The following is an 8,544-nucleotide window of genomic DNA, read 5'->3' as shown; positions in this document are numbered from 1 at the left end:
ATCAATGGAGAGTTAGGTGGTTTCCAATCATTAAAAAACGCTGCCGTTGTAGGGGCGTCTAGCTGGCTCAGGCAGAAGAACATATGACTCTTGGTCTCGGGGTTGTGAGTTTGAGCCCCACGTTGGGTGTAGACATTACTAACAATAAATAAGCTTTAAAAAATGCCTCAGTGTATAGTCCTCTACACACACTGTTTCACAGATGTGAGAATATATTGGTAGGAGAACCTAGAAGTGGAATGACTGGGGACTGTTTTAAAAAAGAAAGAAAAAAAAAAAACATCGTACATAAATCTGTTCCAAAGGTGGCAAGAAGTAGAAGTTCACATTGTTAAATGAATTAATAGATGTGGAAAAACAACGTAGCAGAGAGCAGTGGCCTGTGGGTACTTAACTTCAGTCAGACAATTAACCTTGGGCAAGTCGTTTAACTTCTCTGAAACTTTGTTTATAAAATGGATCCCTGGGTCATTCAAAGCTGAGAGAAAGCCACAAACCTATGTATTTTTAAAATTTTTTTTTAAAGATTTTATTTATTTGAGAGAGAGAGAGAGAAAGAAAGAGATCATGAGTCGGGGGTGGAGCAGAGGGAGAGGGAGAAGCAGACTCCCCGCTGAGCAGGGAGCCTGACATGGGGCTCAATCCCAGGACCCTGGGATCATGACCTGAGCCTAAGGCAGACGCCCAACTGACTGAGCCACCCAGGCGCCCCTTTAAAAGCATTTACTATCCCGAGATTCAGTGTAACATTTGTCTCGACTCCTCGGCTTTTCCTTGTTGAGCTATGGGAGCTGTTGGTTTCAGGTTCTATTACTTTCAAAGGGGTTGGCGCACTCTGTCGCCAGCTTCCATTTCGCAGGAACGCGTGGTGCCATGAAAATAGCCCCGGAGAGCTGGCTGAGGAGTCTGACCTGGACTCTCGTTCCAGCTGCGTGATATTGGGACTTCCTCTTCTCTTGTAGGGCCTCACTCCATTGTTGAGTGGATGAACCCATTGTGAGGGTTTGGATTTCAAAGATGGGTAAAGCCCCATTTCCCATTTCTCCCACTTTTTTTTTTTTAACAGAGAATGGGATAAATCTTCACAGGATAAACATGTCTGCACCATGTTCAATTTCCAAATGTCACTGAGTCCCTATAAGCTTCCTTCCTTCCTGTGGACAATGTTTGCTCAGGAACATGGGCTGCCTGAGGAGCCCCAGACAGAGGAGACAGAATTGCTGGTGGGAAAGATTAGACTAATCCCCATAAGCCAGCAGGGCCGTTGGTGAAATGTTTTCTTAGGGTTCTGTCTGTGGTGCTGTTGTGACAGGTAATCATTTACTACCTGAAGTAAGCGCGGAGCTGTGCTGAGACAGGGTTGTTCAGAAAACACTGACCTGAGTGTGGGCACCAGGGTAAGATATGAGTAACCTGGAGCAACTCCATGGACCGGAGGCCCTTGGTCTGTCAGCGAACGCCGTCTATGACTAGTGGCCAAACAAGAACTTGATCAATGAAAGACTGTTGTTGGTTGGTAATGGAAGTGTAAATGGAACCTTAAGTATCGAACTTTGCTTGTAGTTTCTTTATCAATATTTTAGCTCAAGTTTAGACTTGGGCCTTCAGGGATTACTAGGGGAAGAGTGGGGGTTTGTACACACAGAAAGAGACAGGGTCTTAGCAAGCAGACCTGACTGACTGAGCTTGCACAACGTTGAGAAACGTGAGTGAACTGAACTTGCTGTTGGAGAGAAGCTTCTTTCCTCAGTCAGGAAAAGTCCCACCTTCCGCCTGAATCCTATCCGTCCCCGAAGCAGTCTGTCATCATGGACATTCCCTGGTGCTCCTTAAAGTTCAGACTGAGGTGAATCTCCACACTCACAAAATCCAACAACAGGAATAGAAGTCTGCTGGCTCTTTAATTTGAGGTCACGTCTGCCTCCAGGCCACCTGAGGCAGAGCGTTTCCCTGGCACTCGGCACTTGTGACTATGGGGAGAACGGCTGCCATCTTGGTCAGGTCTTGTCCACTTCAGGTCCCGAAGACTGTATCAAGGTGTCTAGTCTATTTCTTAGCTGGAAATTCTTGGAAGCCCAGTGTGTGGAAAGTTGGTATCGCAGTCCGAATTTTTCCCCTGCCATCACCACATGGAGCTCACTATTCTCAGTTCTAGAGCTAAATGCCACCCCATTCTTCACACAGTCTGTGATCCCAATGCATCTTCCCTCCTCCTTCCTTGTTGCTTATGTCTTTCTATGCTTACAGCCTCCCTGGCCATTGGCCACCTCAGGCTGGCCTTCCTCTTCTGGGCTCCCTCATATCTGCCCCTGGCCCATGTCCAGATACCCAACCTGGAGACTGAGTCTTTGGAAAAAGAACCACGAAGACACTCTTACGGGGTCAAGCTGTGCGCTTTCAAAAAAAGCCCCTGCCTGTGCTGAAGATTCTTTTGGCCACCACAGCCATCCCTTCCGCTTGTCTTTCATAGCTTTGCTCTCCTGGGTTCTTTTCTAGCTCACGGCTCCCCTGGCTTGGCAGGGTCACCATGTTGGTTGACTTCACCAAGTTGGCAGCATGGGTGACTGGTCTGGGGAACCCACCCTGTTTTCGGCTGGTGTCCATCTTCCCAGCTTTGTGCCTCTCACACTGGCCCTGACCTGTCCAGGGGCCCGGCTCTGCTCCACAGCATGCATGTGAGAGGTGGGGGAACACTTATCTTCTGCTCCCTCAAGTTGGCATGGCATGGAGCAGTATTAGAGTGAGCTCTTCCGGTTTTCTCTCCACTCCTCCGAACTGCATGATGGGATCAGTTGCAGCCTGCATCTGTCAGGCCACATCTTCCAGGAGCAGGAGCATCCCAGTAAAAGGCAGCCAACAGGGGCCCTGTTTTCTCAGCTTCCCTAAACCTGAGACTACAGCTTGCTTCCGCTTCCGCTTCCTAGCATCTTGGCCCAGGCTTGGGAGGGTCACTTCCAACTTGGGAGGCAGGAAGAAAGCCCAGCAGGGCTCTCCAAACCAGCCTTCCACTTTGGGTGAAGGGGCTCATTTATTTTAATCTTTTTTAAAGGCAAATTTGGTCTAGTTATCAACTGATCAGACCTGGACGGGAGGAAGAGCTAAGAACAGGATCTCCTCACTTCCAGTAAGTAGTAAGAATTAAGGTACCAGGCATGGCGCTCCTACCTTGTTGCTACCCCCGCTTTTCTTTAACTCCTCATTCTCACATCTTCCTGGCTGCAGCCAGGAGGACAATGGTCTTTTTCTGATTGACAAATCCTGCTTCCCTCCTAAAGAAGCATCCTCCTGCCCCTTCAGATCAGGGACCTCTCCCAGGCCCACATAGTGAATACTGGTGCTGGGTCACCTTCTGGGACAGCACCGTAGAATGACCCTTTTCTCTCTTCCATGTGCCTGTCCTTCTGGATCAAAAAGCACCAGCAAGCATACACAGTCCAGTTATAAAGGCCATGCCATCAGGATCCCACACTGCCAATTTCATTGTGATGCTTCCAGGGTATGAACATGTCCGGTGCCTTCTGGGTATTTTGTGTCCTTATAGGAAAGGGTGAATCAGCCTGAGAAATCTTCGACTGCTGGTGGCATCGGGCCTCTGCCTTCCCGGCGGTGACCTTTCCCACTGCCTTTCTACAGACACAAAGCAGGTGTCCCCAGAGGTGGCTGTCAGCTGCAGCAGCCACAACATGAAACCAGGCTCTGGTTTTCCTGAAGAGACTCAGCTTGCCTCAGTGCTGTGGCCTGGGGGGGGGGGGGGGGGGGAGGGGGAGGAAGGTTTTTAGGGACCAGACAATGCCTTCCTCTTTGTCCCTCTTTCCAGCTCCATCTCTCTGCCTTTTCCTGACTTTGTTCTTTGTTTAAAAGGTCTGGATGGAGGAGCAGAGGCAGCCGTTGTGCAAGGGATGTAATTTTGACCCCTTCTGCTCCTAAAAAAATCAATACTCCTTTGAGTCTCTGTGAAGAGTGTTTTATAGACTCCTTTCTGGGCAGCCCCAATCTGTAAAAGCTGATATTATCTGATGACCCTTCTCATACTTACACATTTTTTTTTTTTTTACAAAATATTTCCAGAACGTCACCTTCTTCTGTAACCGAGACTTTACTGCATGTGTCTGCTTTGTGACAGTGTATCTTTTCCGCCCAGGATGGAAGGGAAAGTCCCCGATTTACACACCTGAAGGCACTGGGGGATGACAGGGGTAGTTTTCAGAGGGACAGGAGCAAGAAGTGGGGTAGCCATGTTAAACATGAATGGAGGAGCTTGGCTATGGGCGTTTTGCCAAGACAGAGAAAAATCCATCAGCTCGAGGACGTCTGTCACCTGTGACAAGGCCCAGCCTTCACCAGCGTCACCTCAAAGCCAGAAGACACCTAGGTTTTATTCTTCCTATCGTGTGGGCCACTTCACAAGGGCAGAAACACGCAAGCTCCACTGAACTGCCGAATTCTAGAGCTAGAAGAGGCTTTCGATGTCATGTCATCCCCATGTTGCAAACTGGTGGCCAGCTGGGTCCCCGCGATGGACACAACTTTGGGTGGCCTGCACAGTGTTTTTGTTTCTCCATTTGTTGTCAACATTTGCAAATCAGGAGATTTCAGATAAAAATAAAGTTTGAGAGATTTTCTTGAGGCTCTGGACACTCTGGCCCCATTCCTACATGGGAAAAACTGAGAGGCAACCATTCCTTGTGCTTCCAGAGGCCCAAATCCCTACCCTTCACTTACGCACAGCACGTCCAGATGCACCTGGGTTTGTGACCCCTCGCCTGAACTCAGCCCGCATCCCACAGCCTTGTTCCCCTATGAGGAGACAGGAACCTAGAAAGTGAGGTGCTTCCCAAGGCCTCACGGCGACTAACAGGGAGAGTCCCTGCCGAGTCCCTTGCTGTGCCAGGGACTGTTCTAGGGTGCTTTGTTTTAGTTAAAGCATTCCTAAAAAGTTAAAACAAAACAAAACAAAACAAAACCCAAAACCGATCATTCAAGAAAAAGGAAGGCAGCATTCTGTGGTGGGAAAGGCATTGTGTTGGGTTTCAGACAGACCCAGATCCAAACCCCGGTATTTTGCTGTTGTTGTTGTTGTTGTTGTTTTGTTTTTTGTTTTGTTTTGTTTTTTAAAGATTTTATTTTTATTTTTTATTTATTTGACAGAGATAGAGACAGCCAGCGAGAGAGGGAACACAAGCAGGGGGAGTGGGAGAGGAAGAAGCAGGCTTCCAGCGGAGGAGCCCGATGTGGGGCTCGATCCCACAACGCCGGGATCACGCCCTGAGCCGAAGGCAGACGCTTAACCGCTGTGCCACCCAGGCGCCCCTGTTGTTGTTGTTTTTTGACAGATCCTGCCACAGGTTTATTTGTACAAATACACAGGAGGACACCAGCCCCAGAGAGCCAGAAGCCTAGGGGTCATACCAGTCCTTGCATCCTCACATTGGCAGACAGAGACTCTATACTTGGAAACTTCCTGGGGGCCTGGGCACCTTTTGGAGCCTGAGCCACAGCTGCCTCCTGGGCCTTGGGTTGAGCCTTGGCCTTGGACTTTGGCCGGCAGAGCCCGAGACGCTTGGCAATGTGGGCATGAGCACGTTTCCCAAGTTTGTGGTGAGCGATGTAGGCAAGTCGAGCTTGTGGCTGCCACCCTTTGAGATCCGGGGCTTGACCTCCTTGGGCTTGATGAGGGCTCGGACAGCCTTGGCATGGGCACTCATGGTCTTGGTGTTGTGGGCTTGCATCTTCTTCAGGCCCTTCTTGTTGTGCTTCTTGGCAAAGCACAAGTTCCTCGGGAACTTGGGGTCTACGCCCCTTAAGAGATTTGTATCTTTGTGACCAGGGTTTCTTGATACCGTTTCTATGCCATTTTCGTGGAATGGTCATGCATGCTGTGGTTCTTGGACTTGGCCATGTCTACACTGAAGCCCACAGCTCCCCCAAACCCTGGTATTTAGTACTTGAGTAGAATTATGTGGACATCTACCAATGAGCCAAGCAGAGAGAAAATATCTTTGGTTCTCACTCTTAGCTGTGTGACCTTGTTCCCCCTCATAACTTCTCTGACCTGCACAGTGGGAATACTGATACTTACCCTAGGGCTGGTTGTGACGGTTGGTGCTCATTCTGTGAAGTCTTTCCTGATACCCTATGCCTGGTCATCAGTCCCCACTGCCCCATTAACTCCCTAAAATGTGACAACACCTTCCTTTGTGCCATTTGGCCCTAGACACCTCTATTCCTGCACCTGTTACCATACTGCATTTGCCCCCAGTTAGATTGCAAATCCAGACATTGGAGCCCTGTACCTGTTTTTATGACTCCAGTACCTAACACTTCACAGGTACTTTGTGACTGTTTGTCAACAGCCCCTAATACAATGGCTGTGATTTTTAATAACTAGCATGTTGGAATGAATCCATCCAAATCCATTCCGCCCTTCAAAACAGTAGATCAGTGAGACCACCATTGCTCAAAGCTGGTCTAGAACTTGGTGCTTAGACTTGCTTTTGGGCCATCCTGGAACTACCCAAGAAAACTTGTCTCTTTCCTTTGTTACCATGTCAAATTTTCCACCCAAACAATATTTACTATCCTTTAGTTGTAAATCTTAATTCTGACTACCAACATCAAGGATGTCATAGTTCTCCAAACCTGTAAAATGCTCCATACATTTACTTTGTTATTATTATCTGGCCAAAGAGCCTAAGGGATGAAAAACTGCCACCATTGAGAATTACACAAAAGAATATTCTGCATCAAGGAAAGAAATGCCAGAAGAGATATCAATACATTTTGAATAATGAGGATGTCATTAGAATAAGAAAGTACTTTGAAGGAAAGTCTTTTCATTTAAATGAATGAAAAAAAAATCAATCCCATTGCTATATAGTTACCCTGTGCCTGGAGGGATGAGGGAGGAAGGAGCCAGCCAAAGAAGTAACAACACAGCGTCCAGAAATAGTTAAGACCCAAAGTGCATTACATACCCTCCAACCATTGTCCCCCATCACCTGACTCCTGATTCCTCCATTTATCATAGGAAGAGGAGCATCCCTTGTGGTGGTCTTGTTTTTGCTCCAAAATAATTGATACAAGTATCTCCTCCAGCTAGGCTTTTCTGAGTGGTGGTGGGAATGGCCACAGAGACAAGGCTGGGACCATGAATACGGCAGAGGACCCAGGAAAGGAGCTGACAGTCCAGCTGAGGAGATGAGGCAGGAGAGCGAAAGCATACACAGCATTAGGGGAGGCATCCCGGGGCAGGGGGAGAGGTTCACTTCTACTGGTGGGCCTCAGGAAAGTGCCGTGGAAGAAACAGTAGTTCTGTTGGGCTGTGAAACCCCGGAGCAATGGGAATGTGTTGGAGCAGCAGAGTGGGCGGGGGAGGAGGCCACCCAAGCTGACGGAGTAGGGTGAACTACTTGCTAACATTAAACCATACACAATAAAGACATCGTGTGCATCAGTCACTTACCTTGCTTCGCATCTTCCCTTCGAGGGTAGAAAGAGCATCGTGAGTTCTAAATCGGTGTTACTCATTTTCCATGTAGCTTTGGAACATCATTAGGTCCCTCTGCACCTCAGTTTGCACATCTGTTAAAAAGAAGAGAAATCTCTGACTTTCATATCTCACCAGCTTGTTCAGAGGATGGAATGATATAACGCATGTGAAAAATTGTTTATTCATTCATTCATCCATCCATTCCTTCAAGTAACCACACACTGAGCCCTTTGGGATTCCATCAGTAGGAGAGGGGGAAGGACGTGGATATGGAATTCCAATCAGATCCAGGGCTATAACCAGTTCTATCGGAAGAGAGAACTAGACAATAATCACTGGAGACATTTGAGCATTGGCTTTGGAAATGCTCTCTTGGCCTCTAAACTGCTACTAATTGTATTTTTTTCTCTCTTTTCATTAACTGTTAAAATGATAAAGTCTCAATACCGACTGAGAGGCATCAACTGGGATCAGGAGGGTGCGCCCCAAAGCTGGTCTCTGCATGTGAATGCCCAGACAGTGCCAGAAGTCCATGCCCCACACCTGCAAGATGTCTTGCCTGTGTGCCTCTTCCCCCTTTACAAGCCCAGCACTCTGCCTGAAGACCTGGGTGCTTGGTTTCTCATTTCTTTGCGCAAAATGGAAGAACCAAGGGCACGTGGGGGGGGGGTCACATTTTCCTTGATGTTGTGTTGTCCCTGGTAGGGTGTGTCCAGTACCCTCGAGAGTCCGCTTTACTTCTTTGAGGAAGATCCCAGAATGAGGCTTCCCAGCTTCCCTCTTTTCGGTTGATATTGGTCAAAACACTGACTGCTTTGTCTGAGTTCACACCCCTCCACTTTTTACCTGGGTTCTCGGGGGCGGGACAGTTGCTAGGAGCCACTGAAGGAAGATTAGGAAGAGGTGAAAAGGTAAAGTCTGGGGCAGTATTTACTCTCCCACGGCAGGCTGTGTGACCAAGAGAATGAATGAGGAGGGCTACAGATAAGGTTGACCAACACAACACGCTCGTTGCTTCATAGGGACACTGGTTACGATTTTATTAAACCCTGAGA

The 8,544-nt window shown here is 48.2% G+C and overlaps 1 pseudogene; it reads right to left on the bottom strand.

Annotated features, from left to right (window-relative positions):
• Positions 1 to 5,403: 5,403 nt before the first annotated feature.
• Positions 5,404 to 5,917, bottom strand: LOC123787558 (large ribosomal subunit protein eL29 pseudogene; annotated as a pseudogene).
• Between the last annotated feature and the right edge of the window lie 2,627 nt (positions 5,918 to 8,544).

Source organism: Ursus americanus, chromosome 19 (assembly GCF_024610735.1).
Source record: "Ursus americanus isolate L20-20 chromosome 19, mUrsAme1.1.p, whole genome shotgun sequence".
Classification (NCBI taxonomy): Eukaryota; Metazoa; Chordata; class Mammalia; order Carnivora; family Ursidae; genus Ursus; species Ursus americanus.
Note: the sequence above shows the minus strand (reverse complement) of the source record. Positions and strands in the feature narration are given on the sequence as shown.